The following is a 22,056-nucleotide window of genomic DNA, read 5'->3' as shown; positions in this document are numbered from 1 at the left end:
TGCCGCCTGCTTCTCTCGCTCCCTCAAGGCGAAGACATTTAGGGATCAAAATCAGTGCCTCTGGTAATTATAGTGATTAGCACAGTCCCCAGCGAGGGCCGCGAAGAGCCACGGAAGCCGCGGCCAGGTTTGGAGACACACGCTTCTTCTAGTTTTACCTGGGGGTGGGGGTGGGATGGTGAGGGGCAGCCCTTGCTTCTGTATTCCTTCCCTGTCTCCCAGACCTAGCCCCGATTTCTGCCCCATCTTTGAGATGCCCGGCGCTTTGGCACCCTCACGGTGCACACAGACATCCAATGTCCTCGGGAGAGCGCGAGGGTCCTGTGGGGAGCGCGCGCGGCGCTCAGCCACCCGCCAGGCATCCCGGCCGAAGGAGAGGGGCGCTGAGTGTCCGGCTCTGGCCTCCTCCCAGCCTTCCACGGCCCAGCGGCACGAAGCCTCCGAAACACACTCCCAGCGTGCTCTCGCCCCGGCTTAACAGAAACGTCGCCTCAAAACTCTGGTTCGGGGAGAGGCGGCCCATCGACTCCCGGGCAAAACGTCGCTTTTTGCCTCCAGCGAGCCCGCGATCACGTCTGGAAACCCTTGTGCTGGAGGAGTCTTACCAGTCCGGTGTAAGCTGAAATTCCTCAGTGGTTATACCAGTTACAGACCGCCTTGAAATCCGAAAAACAATCAGTTTATTAACGAGGGCGCTGAAACCTCCTTTCAAAAACCAACCAAACCTTTTCCTTAACAAAAAACCAAAAACAAACCCGAATCTCCCCACCAAAGACAATTTTTGCATATCAAAGAAAGCACAGTTTTGTTTTTTTTTCCCCCTCAAGGGTAGTAATAGTAATCGCCAACCTTTAACGTAAGCCTGACTATAATATAGGGCTCTTAAAATACTTTGAGGACACAAACTCGTTTTATTAATATTTAAGGAACATAAGGGACTATATGCACAGCGAAGCGAACATGGAGGGAAACCGCCCCGGCCTAAACAAATCTGTAGGAAGATGTACGCTCATTCATTCGTGGTTTAGTAGTTACACAGGGCCAGCGGGCGGCCGGGCAGGCAGAACCCGCTCCCTGCAGCCTGGCCTGGGCGCGCGCGGCCGCCCCAACCCGGGGCGTGATCGTCTTCCTGCTTCGCGCAGATTTTTATTTTTTTTTTCTTTCGTTTTAAGGGCTAGCATGGAAGGCGGGTTTTCTGAGAGGTGTGTGTGTCCGGGAACACACTCTTCCATCCCAGGAGGAGAAGGTGGCGACGCCCAAAGCAGAGAGCCATCCCGCGTCTGAGCTTTCGGACGCTAAAGCCAGACTTCAGAAAGGCTGGGTTGTGGGCACCCGGTAGGGTACCGCACCCCATCTCGCAGGGCACGCAGGCGGCGGCGGGAGCCCCCTGGTCGGCCTTCTCTTTCCTAGGAGGAAATCTGGTTTTGGAAGTTGCTGTTCCCCTTCAAGCCACGGGCCGAGCTTCAGGCATGCCTGTGGCCAGAGGTCATCTGAATTCCGCAGAAGGGACTCGGGACTCCTACTCTGGGTGTGGGCCCAGAAAGAGATCCTTGCGGCCGGACTTTGCGATGGGGTTCCCGCTGTTTGCGGACTCAGAGCCTCGGGACCGCCCGCGTGGTTAGAAACCCGGGAGTGGGCAGGTTGGCAGAAGGGGGCGCAATGCGCACGGCCGCAGGAGAGGCTGAGTCTACGCGGAGGGTACAGGGCTCCGGGAACAGTGGCAGACCCGCGCGCACGGGGAAGGGGTGTCAGTGCACTTGGGCAGGGGCCTGGGGGCGCAGTGCACGGGGAAGGAAGCCCTGGAGCAAGCGTGTGCGCTGCGCTCACCGCTGGGGCGCAGGGTACAACCTGGCAGGGCCCGCGTTTGCAAGGAAGGAAGCCTGCGCGGAGCTGGAGCGCGTGAGGCTGTGCGCGCTGGAAGGTGTGCGGGACGCTCGCAGGCGTGTGTGAGGGGTGCGGCCGTTGTCCCGCGCGTGCCCGCCTCTCATCCTTCTGGTACGCGGTCTGCCCCTTCCCCAGATCCTTTCGTCGTGGAAAGGAGGGGCCTGGGGTCCGTGAGAGGTCTGGGGAGAGGGTGAGAGCCGGCGCGTGTTGATGGATGGAAGTCTGGTGGAAAAGGAGAGACCCGTACTTTCATCTCGGCTTCGCCAAATATCCCTGAGCCGTCCCCGGCTCGCGCGCTTGCCCGCAGCCGGGATCCGGAGTCGGGTTCTCAGGCTGGTGGTTCCGCCTTCTGGGAGGGAGATCCGGCGTGGTACCCTGATTGAGGAGGGAGGTGCGATTTCCCTACGCCGTCCCTCGCCCCCTCTTAACTGCCCTAAGACAGAATTCCTTTTAGTTGCCAGAACAAATACCCAGGAGGAGGAGCACGTTTTCGCATAAATGGGGACTTTTTCGTATAACACTTTTTCTCAGTTCGAGTATTTTCCCTGGCAAAAGTATCGGTTAGCTGATAAACTACAGGGTGAATTCAAACTGTGCGGTTTAGGACTATTTTTGGCCCCAAGTCCAGCACCGTCTTCATTTTTTAGAGGGCAGAAACAAAAAAACACCTTGGTTACAGCACCAACGTTCTTTTCGACCAACGGGTGCAGACAAAGACATTATTTAATCTGACTACGAAATTCTCAGTTTTTATCTCCGAGAAGCTTTTGAACCAAGTGAGCCCTCCGGCACCCGGAGGATTTTCAAGTTCAAGGGTACTTTGTTGTCGCTTTCCCCCTGACAGCAGGGGCGATCTGGGTGTGAGTGTGCGCAGTGGCTTCGTGGAGTTGTGCAAATGCTACTCCGCTCCAAAGATCGAAGCTAATTACACTTTTCTTCCAGTGGTGTGAGACTTAGTTTCAATCTTGCATTTCATTTTGGAGAGTTCCCACCAATTACTAAGCCACCGGCTGGCATGGGGTGGGGAGGGGCGAGGAGAGTTTATTGCGAAATCTAATTTTTGAATAAATACAAGCAGGCGTGGGGAGAGAAATGCGCGGTGGTGAACGCCGTCGTTGGAGCGTGGTCTGGCGACCCGGCGAGACAACAGGCGCCAGGTTCCACGTCTTTCGGGGGCTCTCAGCACGGTCTAGACCAAAAGTGATAGCCGAAAACACTTGTTGAACGCCTTAAATATCGGCAGTGAGCACTGCAAAGCTCCTATACGAATCTGCTTTACTTCCTGGAGAGTTGAGGAATGGGGAGGAAAAAGCCCAGCGCCATGACTCCCGGTGCACAAATAATTTTAGTGTTTATTGATGTCTACTTAAAGTAATTGACCAGAAAATACCTCCCTGTCTAAGCCACATAAAGAGTGCTCCATTGAAAGCTAATTGACCTATTTATGTTTCAGTTTAGCTTGATGTCTACATTGCTCTTTTTGCAGAAGCTGTCAACTCTGACAAAGGAAGGAAAGTGGAAGCCAGGGAAGCTGCACCTGCAGAAAGTGCTGGAATTCTCAGACCAGCCCCACCTCACTGTCCTTTACCTGTACTTGGACCTTTCTTACTTAGTCGTTTGAAATCCAGCAGTTACTTGGGTTTTCCTAAGTAAAACCCAGAAAGGGAAATTCGTGCTCATTAACATGCACAAACATTTAAATTTCTGAGTGGCCTGGATTGAGTCAAGAGGAAAGGATTCTTCCTGCCATAGCCACAGCAGATCCTGTAAAAACTGACAACTTTCAGTGGAGGATAGAAAGGCAATAATTTAGACACACAGAGAAAATCCCTTGCTAGAAAAAAAATGCTCCAAGTAAAAGTTAGGAAATTTATTTTTGTCCAAAAATCTTTTGAACCTTTTTTGACAGTAAATGTATTTTGTTAGTTATGTGGGTGGATCTGAATTTCTCTGAGACCCTTTGCACGTGTGAATCTGAGATTCACTCACAGCAAAGATGAGTAATGGATCTTTGAGGAATCCATGCTTTAAAGTTGATGTTCCGTATTGGTCATGGAAGCAGCTTCACTTTAGATACTTTATGAGGTGGTTGTCAAGGGAACCTTGGGTAAAAATTTCTCAGGAGTGTCTCTGAAAACATTATTCATAATTAAAAACTGATGCATAGAAATCACCAGAAAAATTATGGCAAGTTATGTTCAAACATGTTTTTCGACCATGTGGAATAAATAAAATCATTAAGGTCTGGTTGGGTAAGACTGCCTCCCTGCCTTTCTTTGACCGTGCCAGGAGGATCTGATAGAGCTTCGTGGATGTGAGAGCAACCTGTGGAGTATGAGCTGAAGGGGGACCTCCGTTTTCTCTAGATATTTCCTGTATTGAAAATATAAATTATAATTCCATCCTTTTAAAGACTCCTCCAAAGTGTAGTCCAAGAGGTGCATAAAGTAGCACTAAACGGGGGCATCTTTAATACCCATAGGGTTTGGGCTTTTTTTTTTTAAGGGGGAATAATGATGGTGAAAAATCCCATGTGATAGAGTCTGAAAGATTGAATGAACCCCTTGGAACATAGACCCACAGTCAGATGATGTGCCACAGGTTGGTATCTTAGTGGTGAAATTCTCAAGACAGACTCTGTTGCTACCAAACTTGGCTCTGCAGGAAAGAGCAGTTCATTGAGGTCCCAAGGTTTGTAGGGCAGGGCTTGTCAAGGCTGTGTAGCAGCCTACACTGGCTAATGTAGCTTCCGAAGGCATCCGATTTACAGTCTGACTTATCTTGGGCTCTAGTGGACTGTGACAGTATGTCAGCTGCTAATATTTATATGGAAAATCAGCATTTACTAGGGCAGTGGACTTATGAAATAATCCAGACAGAAGCCCTTGCACTTACTAAAAACTGCTCCCACTGAACTACTCCCTAAAAGAATGGGTGCAGTTTGCAAGCCCGTTCGTGGTCACCCAGATGCACCATGGCATACTTTATTAGGTCATTTTTTACCTCTTTGCAGTCAGCTAAACCAGGAGCCTATGTGATGAGTCACCTGGTGTGTGAAGGTGGCTACAACAGATAGGTTGGCTGCATATTCCAGGCACTGGTTATTCATATGTAGTCTAGAGCTGGCCTCACTTAGGAGTAGCTTGTACATTACGTTTCAGAAGGAATGTAGTTCTTTGAATTGGGGAATTCTCCCTCTCTCCTGCTTGCAAACAGGCTGTTACTCATTCAGGAGACATTCCTGGGGGGCCACAGTGTGCCAGGCACCCAGCCATGCATTCTCGTGATAAGTGTCCCTGCTGTGGAGTCAGTCCATCCTGCCTGCCTGCAAGAATCTGGCCTGCTAATGTGTATCAAGGGCCTTAGAAATGTTCACAGCTTTTGAGCTAGTATTTGTTTCTCGTCATTTGTCTTATGGAAATGATTTCCAATATGACAAAAGCCTTTTTTATAAAGTTTTTCTTTAAATGAGTTCTTGCATAATGGTTAAGAATGCAAACTTTGGTGTCACATCTAGTTTGGTTTCTCTCTAAGCCTCGGTTTTGTGATCTGTACAATGGGGATAATAGCTACCTCTTAAGAGGGTTGTGATTTTTAACTAAAATCAGGTACCATATAATTCAAACCAGTCAACCCTAAAGGAAAAAGAAAGTGAACGTGTAGTCACTCAGTCATGTCTGACTCTTTTTGACCCCCTGGACTGTAGCCTGGCAGGCTCCTCTGCCCATGGGATTCTCCAGGCGAGTATACTAGAGTGGGTTGCCATCTCCTTCTGTGGGGTATCTTCCCAACCCAGGGATTGAACCTAGGTCTCCTGCATTACAGGCAGATTCTTTTCCATCTGAGCCACCAGGGAAGCCCATCTCAACCTTGATTTGGAAGGACTGATGCTGAAGCTGAAGCTCCAATGCTTTGGCCACCTGATGGGAAAAGCCAACTCATTGGAAAAGACCCTGATGCTGGGAAAGAGCGAAGGCAAAAGGAGAAGGGGGTGACAGAGGATGAGATGGTTAGTTAGCATCACCAACTCAATGGACCTGAATTTGCGCAAACTCTGGGAGAGAGTGGAGGACAGAAGAGACTGGTGTGCTGCAGTCCTTGGAGTCACAAAGAACTGGACGCAACTTGACTTAGTGACTGAACAACAGCAAACCATATGATTCACTCATTTGAAGTGTACAATTCAATGTTTTCTAGTATATATCCATATATATGTGCAATCATCCTCAGAAGTCAGTTTTAGAACATTTTTATCACCTCCAAAAGAAACCCCACTAGCTATTAACTCCCAGTCCTCCCACCCCTACCACTAGCCCAAAGCAACCACTAACCTACTTTTTGTCTCTGCATTTCCCTATTCTATACTTCCACATGAATAGAATTATATAGTATGTGGTCTTATGTGTTCGGTTTCTTCCACTTAGCATGATGTTTTCACAGGTCATCTATGTTGTAGCATGTATCAGGACTTCATTCCTTTTTTATGGCCAAATAATATTCCATTGTGTGGATATACCACATTTTCTTTTTTTTTTAATTTATTTTTTCCATTTATTTTTATTAGTTGGAGGCTAATTACTTTACAATATTGTAGTGGTTTTTGCCATACATTGACATGAATCAGCCATGGATGGGGAACACACTTTCTTTTTTTAAAAAATATTTTATTTATTTGACTGTACCAGGTCTTATTTTTGGCACTTGGAATATTCAGTCTTTGTTGCAGCATGTGGTATCTGAAGTTGTGGCATGCAGACTCCATTAGTTGCAGCATCCGAACTCTTAGCTGCAGCACAAGGGATCAAGTTCCCTGACCGGGGATCAAACTCAGGCCACCTGCATGGGAACATGGAGTCTTAGCCACTGGACTGCCCGGGAAGACCATATTTTCTTTATCTGCTTGTTGATGATCATGTGTTTTGTTTCCACCTTTTGGCCATGATGAATAATGTCCCTCCAACTTTTATTTTGTTCCTGTAACAATTTTGAAAGTGAAAGCTGCTCAGTCGTGTCCGACTCTTTGCGACCCCGTGGACTATAGAGTCCATGGAATTCTCCAGGGCAGAATACTGGAGTGGGTAGCTTTCCCTTCTCCAGGGGATCTTCCCAACTCAGGGATCCAACCCAGGCCTCCCATATTGCAGGAGGATTCTTTACCAACTGAGCCACCAGGGGAGTCCAAGAATACTGGAGTGGGTAGCCTATCCCTTCTCCAGTGGATCTTCTCGACCCAGGAATTGAACTGGGGTCTTCTGCATTGCAGGTGGATTCTTTACCAACTGAGCTGTGAGGGAAGCAATATTTTGTAAATTTTATAGCAAGGAGAATCTGGCCTGGGTAACTGCTACATTTGAGTTTGGTTTTAAGGAAAAGGCAAGATTACAGATTTCATCCTTGTATTGGCCAGTTAGGTCAGTAGACATTCAAACTGTTCCAAGACACATTTATAGGTTTCATCTGTACCCTTATGTCCAGCAGACTAGTTTATAATTCGTGCTCTTGGTCACCAGGAAGATAAGACTATAAGCTCATCTCTGTTCTTGCCTGGGAAATCCCATAGTCAGGCTACAGTCTGTGGGACTGCAAAAGAATTGGACTTGACTGAGTGGCCAAACAACAACTAGTCAGAAAACAGCCCTGTGGTTGGTAACACTGATTGTGGTGACGTAACAGAGGTCCTGAGATTTGACTTTTGGCATTTTCCCTTTAGAAATTTTATCTCCTGGGCATTGGGAAGGTTCTGTATCTTGATCTGGGTGGTGGTTACATGAGATTCATGAGAAAAATTCATCAAGCTGTGTACTTAAAACTTGCACATAACATTTAGCTATATGAAAATTACTCTCTGTTTAAAGAAGAAGAGAAATTATAAGCAGGCAGAAATTATAATCAGATCACCCTTTTAACTCAGCCATCCTAACTACTTCTGCCTTTCTGGCTGTTTCTAAATGACCACAGAGACAGGCCACACAGCTGGTCAGGGACAGAGCTGGGGTTTAGTCCAGCTCTTACTCACTCGGTGTGGAGTGTGACTTTCACTGGGAACTCTTCCAGTGCCTAGGATCTGCCTGAACCGTGTGGCGAATGAGTACTGGGGCTGGTCGAGGGGCTCAGGTCTCCTGGACCTGGGGTGCGTGCTCTGTCCACCCTGCACCCCTCTTTACCCCTGGCCCCCAGCATTGTACTGGTTTTGCAGCAGATGTCCAGTAAATACCTATTGAGTCAGTGTTACCGGAGCAGAGTTAACTGCCGAAGGCCAAGCAGACTGCCCACTTGGCAGCTGCTGGAAAAACCAAGGCAGGAAACTCAATTCTTATTTTTTTCCCCATGGCAACACCAATGGCTGTTGGTCTGTCACAGGAGCATGGAAAGTTCCCACTGGAGATATCAGAGCTCTCTGGCAGGACCCGTAGGTGTTAATTTTAGCTTTCAATGACTGATGCCCTTGTATAATTTAATGGGTCAGGAGGAGCATGAGCGAAAGCCAAGATTACTCACTCGGAGAGCTTTCTTTTCCTGTCGAGTACTTGCTGAGTTATTCAGTTTGTAAAGGACTTGCTACTTATTCATTTATTTGGAGAGAGTTTCCGCTCTTTTGAGTCTAGCCTGATAACTATAAATGATTCCTTAAATCTATTAGCAATCTATCCTATCAATCAGATTTTCCCTGAGTTTATGCATTAAACATGAGTTCAACTCACAGCGTCAGATTCTAAAAGGCTATAGATATAACCATAAAATAAAATGCTCACGTGTCCCTACGTACTCTGAGTTGAAAGATACATAGGTTGAATGTCAATTACTTGGAACGGGGAAGTGAATATCCGCAGGGGTTTCCGTGTCTGCCCCATTTTACTACTTGAGTCCTGGTAGGAGATGAGGACTTTCATATCGAGGAGAGAGGCTTGTGCTTCTGGAGAAATAATCTCAGCTGCCAATTGCAGCTGTCCTGGGGTCACTGGGTATAGGACTCTGTAGCTGAGCACAGATTCATGCGTTTGACTTTGTGCACCGTCTACTTCCACACTGTGTGTAACCCATCATACCGGGCCTCAGGTGCGTCAGCTGATGAAAGAGCTTTCTGAACTTTTGCCTGGTGGTGGTCCCTGCTGGTCCACAGAACAGCTTCAGCAGGTTGTGTCCCTTGCTTGTTCAGTGGGCTTTGTCGCATTCTTTGAGTATTTTATTGCATCCCTCCCTAATTAATTTTGGAAAGTCAGTAGAAAATGGAGAAAGAGGATCATAGACTTCATGAATGCAATGTATTAGAAAGGAATCATTAGATGCTGTGAAAGTGTGGGTCTTTAGATTCAACCAGATACTCCAAGAAATCAAACTGCCCAACTGTGGACCCAATCGTGAAGGAAAAAAATGATAATAAAGGACACGGATGAGGTGCCGAAATACAACAGTATAAATACATCTGAGGTAAGCAAACAGGTAACAGGGGGACATCTGTCTCTCTGTAAAAGTATTTGACTATACTGTCTGTAAAAGAAGGCAGGATAGAATTAGGATACGTCATGTTGTAAACCTCTGATGAAATTATGGATTTCATCAAAGGTCACCTCATCATCAATGGCTAATAGAAGGCATTGTCTTTGATTTCCATTCATTTTACTGATTTGCCTAGAAATACTTTTTTTGTTGTAGTTATTTATCGTGCTTGACTCTGTGGTTTGATGTCTCTTGTCATTTTAGAAAATTCTCCGTAGTCTATCTTCAAATATCACTTCTCTTTATCCTCTCCATCATCTTGTCCCCACTCCAGTTATACCTATGTTAGATCTTTACAGTGAGCTCCACATGTTTCATATGCACCTTGTTTTGCATTGTTCATGCTTGTGATTTGGTCCAGTGTTCAGACTAAATCTGATTTCCCTTTCTCTCAGGATGTACACCTGAGGTCTCTGTTGAAAGCTTTTATCAGTCCTGAGCCTCAGAAAGCCTCAAGGCTCCTCCTCTCTGGCAGGCCTGGTATTCTAATTTTTTGCATCTCTAGCAGCATGGTTTGCATTAGTTTCCTAGCATTGCTGTAACAAATTACCACAAACTTGGTGGCTTAAAAACGATAGAAATGTATTCCCCCACAGTTCTGGAGATCAGGAATCAAGGTGTCATGAGGGCCATGCTCCCTCTGAAAGCTCTCAGGAAGAATCCTTCCATGCCTCTTCCATCTTCTGGTGGCCCCGAGCATTCCTGGGTTTATAGCTGCAACACTCTGATCCCTGGTTCCATTCTAACTGGGTCTCTTCCTGTGTGTCTCTGTGTCCTCCTCTCTTCCTATAAGGAGGCCAATCATGGAATTTAGGGCCCACTCTGAATCAGAATGGGCTTCCCTGGTGGCTCAGGAAGTAAAGAATCTGCTTGCAATGCCGGAGACCTGGGTTCGATCCCTGGGTCGGGAAGATCCCCTGGAGAAGGGAATGGCTACCCACTCCAGTATTCTTGCCTGGGGAATCCCGTGGACAGAGGAGCCTGTGGGCTACAGTCCATGGGGTCACAAAGAGTCGGACACAACTGAGTGACTAACACTAACACTGAATCAGGATAATTTCATCTCAAGATAAACTAACTAGTTACACGTCCAGGTAAGGTCAGTCACTGAAGTTCTCAGAGTTTGGGTGAACACTGCTTACTGCTCTGATTCTGCTGCCCACATATATCTCTTGCCCCCCCCCTGTTCATTTGTTTTCTACCTATCACGTTAGAGGCCATGTCACGTTAGAATGCTAGGAAAAAAAGTCTGTAACATGATGTTAGTGGACAGTGTCAATGATAAGACAAAGATGGAACATACAACAAAAACAGAAAGCAAACAAACAAAGAAAAGGAAGAGACCTTGGCCAGATCAGAGAACGGGTCTGATTGAAAGTTCTAAGCTGTTTGGAAGGACATGTGAGCAGCTGGGCTTCCATGTGGGCTGATTGAGAAGCTATTCAGTATTTTCACTGTGGGGCCCAGCTATGAGAATCTATAATTGTTTTGTGTGCATGTGCGTTAGTCGTGCAGTTGTGTTTGACTCTGTGTGACCCCATAGACTGTAGCCCACCAGGCTCCCCTGTCCATGGGATTCTCCAGGCAAGAACACTGGACTGGGTTGCCATTCCCTCCTCCAGGGGATCTTCCCAACCCAGGGATTGAACCCAGGTCTCCTGCACTGTGGGCAGATTCTTTACCAGCTGAGCTACCAGGGAAGCCCAAGAATACTGGAGTGGGTAACCTAACCCTTCTCCAGGGGATCTTCCCAACTCAGGAATCAAACCGGGGTCTCCTGCATTGCAGGCGGATTCTCTACCAGCTGCGCTACCAGGGAAGGCCCCATATTGTTCTAACTGGGGCCATTTAGTTTCTTTTTTGGTCAAATCCTCCCATTTCTTACCTGGGGAAAATACACCTCATTCCAGTGTTCTGGGAACTTAAGTGGGAGAGACAGCTGTTCAACATATAGAAGTTCACTTAATTCTTCTATTTTCCATCCAGGTTTCTGCTCTCACCTTCTGCTCTGCCTGCTTTGCTTGAGTCTGGGGACTCCACAAATGGAAGCTTTGGAGACAAAAGTATTTAGAAAAGAAGTGTACTTGAAAAAGATCTGCTAAGAATCTTGACGGGCTAGAAGGATTAGATCATCATCCAAAAAAAAAAAAAAAAAAATACATGTATCTAAAGGTAAAAAAATTCTCAAAATTACCAAAGTTACTGAGATTACAGTTGGTCTGTTCATGGCAGAAAAATAGCAAATTTATCACATGATTGTCATATTCACAAAGGTCCTGACAAATCTCCAAGCAGCAGGATTGCAGAAGTCTGGGAGAAATTTGCTTTTGCTAGGGAGCTAGTAAGTCACAGGAAAGGCTCAAGATTTCTTTTATTTTCCTGATCCTGTTTTGTTTTTTGTCTCAGGTGCAATGTGTTTTTTCCTTTCTGACTATGAGAGGAAGTGAGTATGATTACCCAAAGTGAGATGCCATTTTGCTTCTACAGTTCCACCTGGTGGTCAGGTTTCTGGTCCTGAGGTACATATTTAACCACGTGAGTTTGTTTTACTAATTTTTTTTTAATTTTATTTTTTTTATTAGTTGGAGGCTAATTACTTCACAACATTTCAGTGGGTTTTGTCATACATTGATATGAATCAGCCATAGAGTTACACGTATTCCTCATCCCGATCCCCCCTTCCATACACCATGGTATATTACTCAGCCATTAAAAAGAATTCATTTGAATCAGTTCTAATGAGATGGATGAAACTGGAGCCCATTATACAGAGTGAAGTAAGCCAGAAAGATAAAGAATATTACAGCATACTAACACATATATATGGAATTTAGAAAGATGGTAATGATAACCCTGTATACTAATTTTTTTAAATTCAGTATTTATTCATTTGGTGTTTCATTTAGTTCTGTTGCGTCCAACTCTTTGTGACCCCATGTACTGAAGCATCCTGGACTTCCCTGTCCATCACCAATTCCCAGAGCTTGCTCACAGTCATGTCCATTGAGCCAGCGATGCCATCCAAACATCTCATCCTCTGTCGTCCCCTTTTCCTCCCACCTTCAGTCTTTTCCAGCATCAGGGTCTTTTTCAGTGAGTCAGTTCTTCGCATCAGGTGGTCAAAGTATTGGAGCTTCAGCATCAGTCCTTCCAATGAATATTCAGGACTGATTTCCTTTAGGATGGACTGGTTGGATCTCCTTGTAGTCCAAGGGACTCTCAAGAGTCTTCTCCAACACCACAGTTCAAAAGCATCAATTCTTCGGCACTCAGTTTTCTTTATAGTCCGACTCTCACATCCATACATGACCACTGGAAAAACCATACCCTTGACTAGACGGACCTTTATCAGCAAAGTAATGTGTCTGCTTTTTAATATGCTGTCTGGGTTGGTTTAGTTATATTTAATTAGTAGTTTTATCTACATAGGTAAAAAAGAGGTGAATGATAATAAAACACTCCTTGTGTATAGTTAACAAAACTAGAGTCATACGATACTAAGACCCAAGAGTTAGCTTTGCCTGTAAATTTCCTACTCAGGCATGTCTAAGAGTTTATTATTATAAGTTCATCTACTGAGAACAGGAATGAAGAACCAGCCATTCATCTCTGCTTTGTTTTGCCTGCAGTGCCTGTATCTGTAGGGACATCTCTTTCTCAAGTTTGTCAATGCCTCATCTGCTTGTGATTCTGCGAAGTGACTGGGATCAGCTGGGTGGTTCTTCTGCTGTCTGGGACTGCAGTCCTCTTGGGGCTCGACTGCGCTGGGACAACCGAGACATCTCACTTACCTGTGACAGGATCCCCTGGGCAGGACTTTCTCTGGGGAAGTTCCTTGGGGTTGAGAAGGCATGAGAGGCTCTCAATCTGAGAACCAGGCTTGTGGAAGGGGACAGGAGGGAGGCAAAGCAAGAAGCCAGCTCCAAAGTGTTGGGTGGCAGGGACGTCTAGACAGCTGGGCTGACTGGAATGCTGGAGAGCAGGGCCTTTCTTTCTTTCTCCGTCAAGTCCCAGGGCCCCCTTCTCTCTCCTTTGGCTTCTCCATGGGCTCCTCTCAGCAGGTGGCTGCACGTCTCATGATGCAGCTCAAGGATCCCAGAAGCATAAAAGCAAAATCTGCCAAGGTTTCTGAAGTCTCCTGCCGTATTCTTTTCGTTAAGACAGTCACAGGCCAATGCACAGATTCAAGAAGAGGGGAGACAAATATCATCTCTTGGTGTGGAGAATGCCAAACAACATGGAGTCATCTTTATTCTTCCACACTAAACAAAATCTGTGTTAGTTGCCAGGGACTGCCATAACAAATAACCAGAAACTTGGTGGCTTAAAACAACAAAAATTTATTTTCTCATAGTTCTGAAGGACGGAATCCAAACTCAAGGTGTGGGCAGAGCTGCACTCCCTCCAAAGGCTCTAGAGAGGGCTCTTCCCTTGTTCTGTCCAGCTTCAGATGGCTCCAGGCATCCCTTGGCTTGTGGCTGCATCATTCTAGTCTCTGCCTCTGTCTTCACACAGTCTTCCCGGCATCTGTATCAGTGCTTGTGTGTGTGTGTGTGTCTGTGTCTGTGTCTGTGTCTGTGTGTGCATGTGCTCAATTGTGTCTGACTCTGATTCTATCGACTGTAGCCCATCAGGCTCCTCTGTCCATGGGATTTTTCAGGCAAGAATACTGGAGTGGGTTGCCATTTCCTCCCCCAGAGGATCTCCTCAACCCAGGAATCAAACTCACATCTCCTGCATCTCTGTATTCCAGATGGACTCTTTACCACTGAGCCAGCTGGTACCCTTCCCTTCTCCTCTTTCTCCATTTTCCTTGTAAGGACACTTAGCAATTGAATTTAGCACCCATCTCAAATTCAGGATGATGTCATTCAAGATCCTTAACTTGACTACATTTGCAGAGACCCTGTTTCCAAATAAGGTCACGTTCACAGGTATTGAAGTTGAGGACTTGGATGAATCTTTGAAGGACACAGTTCAATCCATCCTGCTAACATGAGTCTTTTTAATTATCCTGCTTGGAATATATTGTACTTTCTGGCGATGTGGCTACATGTTTTTAACAGTTCTGGAAAATGTAGTCATTATATTTAAAAATATTACCTTTCTTCTGTCTTCTTTATATTTTCCTCCTGGGTTCCCAGTCATGTATGTACTAGTCCAGGGGTAAGTTTTTTTCTGTAAAAGGCCATTGAGTAAATATTTTAGGCTTTGGAGGCCATATGAGCTTTGTCTCCAATACACAGCTCTATTGTATTGTGAAAAAAGCCATAGGCAACACACAATCAAATGAATGTGGTGGTGCCATTAAAACTTTATTTATTAAAAACAGGTGGCCAGTTGGATTTGACACACAGGCCATTGTGTGCCAAACTCTGTGCTAGATCTTGTTCTTTTTCTATCTCTTTTATACTTTTTCATATCTTTATCCCTCTCTCTCTGCTGTATTCTAGAAAATTTATTCAGGTATATTTTCCAGTTCACGAATTCTCTCTTTAACAGTGTGATCTACTGTTTAACACACCCACTGAGTTTAGTTTTTTATCCAACAGTTATGTTATTAATTTGAAAAGTTCTGTGTGTTTTTCTCTGATTCTATCAACTGATATCTAATGTTTTCTTGTTGTTTATTCATAAATTATAAGTGTATCCTTTCTTTAGATGTTTTATATTTCACAATTCTGCATGCTGTTGCTACAATAGAAACATCTGTATTCCTTGGGGACCTACAGCTGTTGTTTCTTGTTTCTGTTAGCTTTTGTTCATAGTGACTTGCCTTTGCAAATATTTGTGATTTTGTTTGTACTGCATTTTAATTTGTAGGATCCCTGCAAACTAACCTGAGAAGCCTTCCCTCCAAAGAGGATCTACACCTGCTTTTACCAATAGATGGGGAAGCCCCCACTTGTCCATACAGTTCACCTTGGGATTATTCAAAGTTTTTTTGGGGTGAGAATCTCAGATTTGGGTCCCTCTCTGGGGCTTCCCAGGTGGTTGAGTGGTAAAGAATCTGCCTGCCAATGCAGGAGATGCTGGTTTGATCCTTGGGTTGGGAAGATCCCCTGGAGAAGGAGATGGCAACCTGCTTCAGTATTCTTACCTGGAAGATCCCATGGACGGAGGAGCCTGGCGGGCTACTGTTCATGGGGTCGCAAAGAGTTGGACCTGACTGAATACACACACACACACACACACACACACACACACACACACACACCCCTACCTCAGGACAGTCCCACCTGCTCCCTGGTGCCGTGGTTCAGGCCAGTTTCCACCACCCAGATTCCTGGTTACACCAGCCCTGTCTCCCTCCTGGACTTCCAGCCAGCTCCTGCCCAATCCTATCCTCGTTCTTGGTGATTCCTGCTCAGCTTCTGGTCACGGAAAACTGGAGACCCCCCAGTGCCCTCTTTTCTTCCCTGCCCCCTCTTAGATTCAGCGTTCCTTTGTGTGTGCATCTGTCTGTTTTTGTGAATAGATCTTGTGAAGCAGGTCAGCCCCAAAGCACCTACTTGCTCAGGGTGTGGAGACTGTTCTTTTGTGGAACTTACCTTAACAAAGAATATACACCTTGGTAACTTGTTGGGTGCCACTTTAGGTGGGAAAACATGGACTTACACCCCACGCTTCTAATAAATGGAAGAGCCTTGGTCTCTACCCCACAGGTGGTCATGAGGATGGAACATCTCCCTGGACACAAGGTAGGTACTTCATACATTCAAGTATGAAATTAGAATCACAGGGACCTCCTCCAGGATTCAGCCTTGCATTTTATTCTTCACCTTACGCTCCATCGTGGCTCCCTGTCCACCCAGTGGATTATCCTGCATGGCCACCATAACCCTTGCTCTGAGAAAATGCTAGGATAAATGTGTATGCGAACCCTGCTAAATAACATGGCCTTGGGGATTCCCCTGGTGGTGCAGTGGCTAAGACTCTGAGCTCCCAATGTAGGGAGCCTAGGTTCAATGTCTGGTCAGGGAACTAGATCCCACATGCTGCAACTAAGACCTGGTGCAGCCAAATAAAAAAAGCATATGGCCCCTTCTAGTCATACCAGTGTTTTTTGTTTTTTTTTAAATTTGTTCATGCCACATGACCTTAGTTTCCCAACCAGGGATCAAACCTGCAGCCACTGCGTTGGAAGGGCAGAATCTTAACCACTGGACCATCAGGGAAGTCCCGTGGTCTCAGTTTTGACCAGGGGCGGGTCCAAAGAAAAGTGAAAGTGAAAGTTGCTCAGTCGTGTCTGGCTCTTTGCGACCACATGGTCTATACAGTCCATGGAATTCTCCAGGCCAGAATACTGGAGTGGGTAGCCTTTCCCTTCTCCGGGGGATCCTCCCAACCCAGGGATGGAACCCAGGTCTCACACACTGCAGGCGGATTCTTTACCAGTTGAGCCACAAGGGAAGCCCAAAGTAAGGAAGCTCTGACTGTAGAATCTGGGACATTGACAGAGTTGTTTTGCAAGGTCAGAAGGGAGAGTTATTGGGGAACCTTTTTGGCTCCCCTGAAATTGCATTAAATATTCAATGGCCATTTGCTTAATCTGACAGTAGGGATGGCTGCATGTGGAGACAGGCCTGTCATTATTCCTGGCTCTATTAACATGAACAGCTGAAAGAATATGATGCAAAAATCCCCTTACATAGAACCTCCCGCTGAAAAAACAACCAACTTACTATGTACTCATATTTATTTAAATCTCTGAACAGAGCTGTTCTCTGCTGAGTTATAATGAGGAGTGAGTTTTCCGAGGGTGTGATTTATGAGCCTTTCACAGATGGGTTTTAAATGGGGGGGACTGACAGTTCCACTCCAGCTATGGCAGGGTTGGGGTCTTTCAGGCCCAGAGGAGCTGAAATGAGCTGGTGGGAGGCAGGGGAAGGGGGGGGGTAGGTGGGTGGATCCCATCACCAAGGGCCAGGGGCGGGCAGCCAGCCCTGGCTCTTGCGCTTGTGAGCTCTTCTACCCAGCTATGCTGGATTATTCCATTTTGTTTCTCTCGAGGAAGAAATAACACATGCTGACATGAAGATTGAAAGTGGGGTCTTTCCTGTGCCCCAGATGGCCCCAGGAATGGAAACATTCACACTTTTTTCCTGCTCACGCTTCTTCTCCCTAGAACTGTTTGGTGAGAAGGCTAGCATTTCATTGGATTTTTAAAATTTCTTTCTCTTTATTGTGTATTCCAGCCAGCAGCGGTAGGATGCTGATTCCCTTTAGGATGGACTGGTTGGATCTCCTTGCAGTCCAGGGGACTCTCAAGAGTCCAACACCACAGTTCAAAAGCATCAATTCTTCGGACAATTCGAAAATGCCACCCACCTCAAGATATGTTGACATCTTAGTCCCTTGAACCTGTGAATGGACGGTGTTTGGTAAAAGGACTTTGCAGGTGTAAGTTGAGCATCTTAAGAGGAGACCGTCATCCTGGATCATCCAGTTCAGTTCAGTTCAGTTCAGTCCCTCAGTTGTGTCCAACTCTTTGTGACCCCATGGACTATAGCACGCCAGGCCTCCCTGTCCATCACCAACTCCCAGAGTTTACTCAAACTCATGTCCATTGAGTCGGTGATGCCATTCAACCACCTCATCCTCTGGGACAAGTCATCCCCTTCTCCTGTCTTCAATCTTTCCCAGCGTCAGGGTCTTTTCAAATGAGTCGACTCTTTGCATTAGGAAGCCAGAGTATTGGAGCCTTAGTTTCAGCATCAGTCCTTCCAATGAACATCCAGAACTGATCTCCTTTAGGATGGACTGGTTGGATCTCCTTGCAGTCCAAGGGACTCTCAAGAGTCTTCTCCAACACCACAGTTCAAAAGCATCAATTCTTCTGCACTCAGCTTTCTTTATGGTCCAAATCTCACATCCATAAATGACCAATGGAAAGACCATAGCCTTGACTAGACACGCCTTTGTTGGCAAAGTAATGTCTCTGCTTTTTAATATGCTGACTAGGTTGGTCATAACTTTCCTTCCAAGGAGTAAGCATCTTTTAATTTCATGGCTGCAGTCACCATCTGCAGTGATTATCCAGATGGCCCCTATATGCCATCACGAGGGTCATTATGGGATAGAAGCAGAGGGGGTAGGTATATGCACAGAGGGAGCGATGATGGGAAGATGGGGGCATGGACAGAGGGATGTGTCCAACAAGCCAAGGAGGCCGAGGAGGGCCAGTCCTCACCGGAGGCTTGAAGAGGAGGAGAGCTTCTCCCCAGGGATCCTGGGAGGGAGCACAACCCTGCCAGGGCCTTGACCTCTGACCTCTGACCTCTGGTCTCCAGAACTGTGAGCGAATAAATTTTGGTTGTTTGAAACTATTCAGTGTGTGGTCCTTTGTTATAATTTGTCACATCCTAGGAAACAGATATAGATTACTATGCTCAAACACCCAGTTCCAGAAACGGATGAGATCAGGATATAAACAAACATCTACCCAGTTTGTTCCAAGTTGTTTTCATTGTTGTTTGGTCGCTAAGTCATGTCCCACTCTTTGCTACCGCATGGACTGTAGCCCGCCAGGCTCCTCTGTCCATGGCGATTCTCCAGGCAAGAGAACTGGAGTGGGTTGCCATTTCCTCCTCTGGGGATCTTCCCCAGCCAGGGATCAAACTCAGGACAAACTTGGTTGGTGTAGTTTATATCCCAGGGTACAGCTCCTCACTGCTGTGCTGAGGGGTGCCGGTTTGCTGGGGCAAGGCTTGTCCTGGTGCCCTAGAAAACAGAACCTGCAGCAAAGCTTGTGTGTGAATACTTTTCCGGGGAGGTAGGGATGGTAGTACAATCCCAGGGAAGCCAGAGTGAGGGAGAAGGGGAGTGAGGCCAAAAGGAAGAGGAGAAGCACAGGTGGGTCATTACCCAGCTGGCCACAGCTTGAAGTTGTATTTAACCACTGCTTCTGGGAACAAGGGCTTTCCTGGTGGCTCAGATGGTAAAGAATCTGCCTGCCAATGCAGAAGACGTGGGTTTGATCCCTGGCTCGGGATGATCCCCTGGAAAGGGAATGGCAACCCACTCCAGTTCTCTTGCCTGGAGAATCCCCAGGGACAGAGGAGCCTGGCGGGCTCTAGGTCCACGGGGTCGCAAAGGGTCGGACACACCTTAGCGACTAAACAACAGTGAAACAACTTGGAACAAACAGGGTAGGTGGGGGTGGGGCGGTGGGAGGGGCCAGGAAGGGCAAGCAATTTATCCACTGGTTCCTTCCACTGCCTCTGCATGCTTCTAGATGGCAATTCTCAGTAACTGATACCAACTTCGTGGGATGGTCAGGCCAGACCTGGGTGCCACAGCTACTGCAGCTCCTCCCTGGGGAGGCACGATGGAGGCTGTGCTAGGATCTCACCGCTGTTGGGGGGCGGGTGGCACTGCTAAGAGGACTTGATGATGGGAGTGGTATGAGACCTCTCCGGGGCCATTCCAGCTGGGACTGCGGTCCAGAGGCTGGCAGGGCTGGGCAGATCAGGGGGCCACATAAACTGAGTCAGACATCACGGAGGTTCTGGGGTGGTGGCCAGCGTCCGAGTCCTCTTGCTTTATGGACTTTCAGAAATGGCGGGGGACAGCTAAATTTCCTGAATATTCATTGGAAGGACTGATGTTGAAGCTGAAACTCCAATACTTTGGCCACCTGCTGCGAAGAACTGACTCATTGGAAAAGACCCTGATGCTGGGAAAGATTGAAGGCGGGAGAAGGGGACGATAGAGGATGAGATGGTTGGATGGCATCACCGACTCAATGGACATGAGTTTGGGTAAACTCTGGGAGCTGGTGATGGACAGGGAGGCCTGGCATGCTGCAGTCCATGGGGTCACAGAGTTGGACACGACTGAGCGACTGAACTGAAAGGCTTATATGCATCCTGCCCAGGTCCCCTCTGCTACAACTCGGGCGCCGGGGATGCTACTTAGATGGTTACCATCAGTGTCCCACTCATGTCATTCTTGCTTTGCCTCCTCGGCTTGTCACCCCTGAGTGCTCATCCTTTTCTGTTTTCCTCTTGTCCCTTTGTCTGCATAGATGGTCTCTCCCATCCTGCTTCATTGCGTATCCAACCCTGCTCTCTGCGGGTTCACGATTTCTCTCCTATTTCTGCATTTGATTAGACATCATAAAGAGAAATTCCCTTTAGGTTTGCAGTGCATGAATAGAGAGTTGGGAAGGAGAAAAAGATTCTTTAACAGACAAAACAGGCACCGGGGGATGCTGCTCTCTTTGGACGTGACCGGCGGAAGAAAAGACTCATTAGAGAGAAGAGACCTTGGGCTATTGTCAAATCGAATTTTGCTGGAAGAGGAATGGATCGAGGTCATGCGTGTATGTAACCCACACGTATAGTCAAGCAGTGGGGCCCCTCCCGGGGTCTCGAATTTGGTCCACAACCCAGACGGGAGAGAATGGCTTCTTTGTGTAGACAAAACACTGAAGCCTGTAGCGTGTGGGGGTGGGAAGAGAGAAGGTGACCGTGCACCCAGCCCCGGAGGGAGCCCTGGAGGTCCACTCTTGCAGCCCAATGGGGAATGGGTGAGGGGTGAATACTTCTGTGTCTGATGGAGTGGGGATGTGTTGTTCAGTGCTGGGCACCGGGTCCCTAAGGGAAGGCGACTGTGTAGATATAGGTCACAGGACTGGGAACCAGACTGGATGGAACGGGGGTGGAATCGTTGCCAGGGCTTCACTTACACCGGGAAAATGAGCAAGCAGAGTGGGCAGACAGGGAGCAGAAGCCCCTGGGATCATCTAAGACTTAAGTGTGGAATTGACCTGAGAACCAACCCTGACTTATCTGAAGAGATTCTTCAAAGTGACTGTGTTTGTTTTTTTTTTAATTAGTTTATTTTTGACTGCACTGGGTCTTCATTGCAGTGAGTGGGCTTTCTCTAGTTGTGGCGAGCAGGGACTCCTCTCCAGTTGTGGTGTGCCGGCTTCTTGTTGTAGTGGCTTCTCGGGTTGCAGAGCCCAGGCTCTAGGGCTCAGGGGCTCAGCAGTTGTGGTGCACAGGCTTAGTTGCCCCGCAGCATGTGAGAGCTTTCCTGGACTAGAGATTGAACCTGTGTCCTCTGCCTTGGCGGGAGGATTCTTAACAACTCAACCAACAGGGAAGCCCATGACTATGTTTTAAATGGCAACTACCTCAGTGATATCCGACCCTTTACAACCCCATGGACTCTAACCCACCAGGCTCCTCTGTCTGTGGGATTCTCTAGACAAGAATACTAGAGTGGGTAGCCATTCCCTTCTCCAGGGGATCTTCCCAACCCAGGGATTGAACCTGGGTCTCCTGCATTGCAGGCAGATTCTTTACTGTCTGAGTCACCAGGAAAGCTCCAATAACCATTTGGGGTACCCATTTTTTTTGGGGGGGTACCCATTTAATTCAGACTTTGTTAATACCAAAATGTGACTTTATCTTCAAGTGATCAAGCCATCAAGATGCCTCCCTTCCCAATTCCCTGGCCCTAACGCCTCTGGCCTGGAGGGGGGCAATTGGCTTATTTCATAACAGAAAGAGCACTAGTTGGTTGATACATTGACTATTGGGGGCCTGAGACACTCCAGGAGGCCCTGAGATTTCAAGAATGATGTGTCTCACAAACACATTAGTACCTCTGCCTTTGCAATGTTGCAGATGTGATGGACTTACATACACATTTATTTCAAGATCC

The 22,056-nt window shown here is 47.0% G+C and overlaps 1 long non-coding RNA gene across 1 annotated transcript; it reads left to right on the top strand.

Moving 5' to 3' along the window:
* Positions 1-18,679, top strand: LOC136173767 (uncharacterized). The gene is made up of 5 exons (XR_010664282.1): positions 1-127; positions 11,368-11,553; positions 11,788-11,916; positions 15,980-16,082; positions 17,580-18,679. It is a non-coding gene; the product is annotated as an uncharacterized lncRNA (long non-coding RNA).
* The last annotated feature ends 3,377 nt before the right edge of the window (positions 18,680-22,056 follow it).

The sequence above is a fragment of the Muntiacus reevesi genome, chromosome 8, assembly GCF_963930625.1.
Source record: "Muntiacus reevesi chromosome 8, mMunRee1.1, whole genome shotgun sequence".
NCBI lineage: Eukaryota > Metazoa > Chordata > Mammalia > Artiodactyla > Cervidae > Muntiacus > Muntiacus reevesi.
This window is presented reverse-complemented; position numbering and strand designations above follow the sequence as displayed.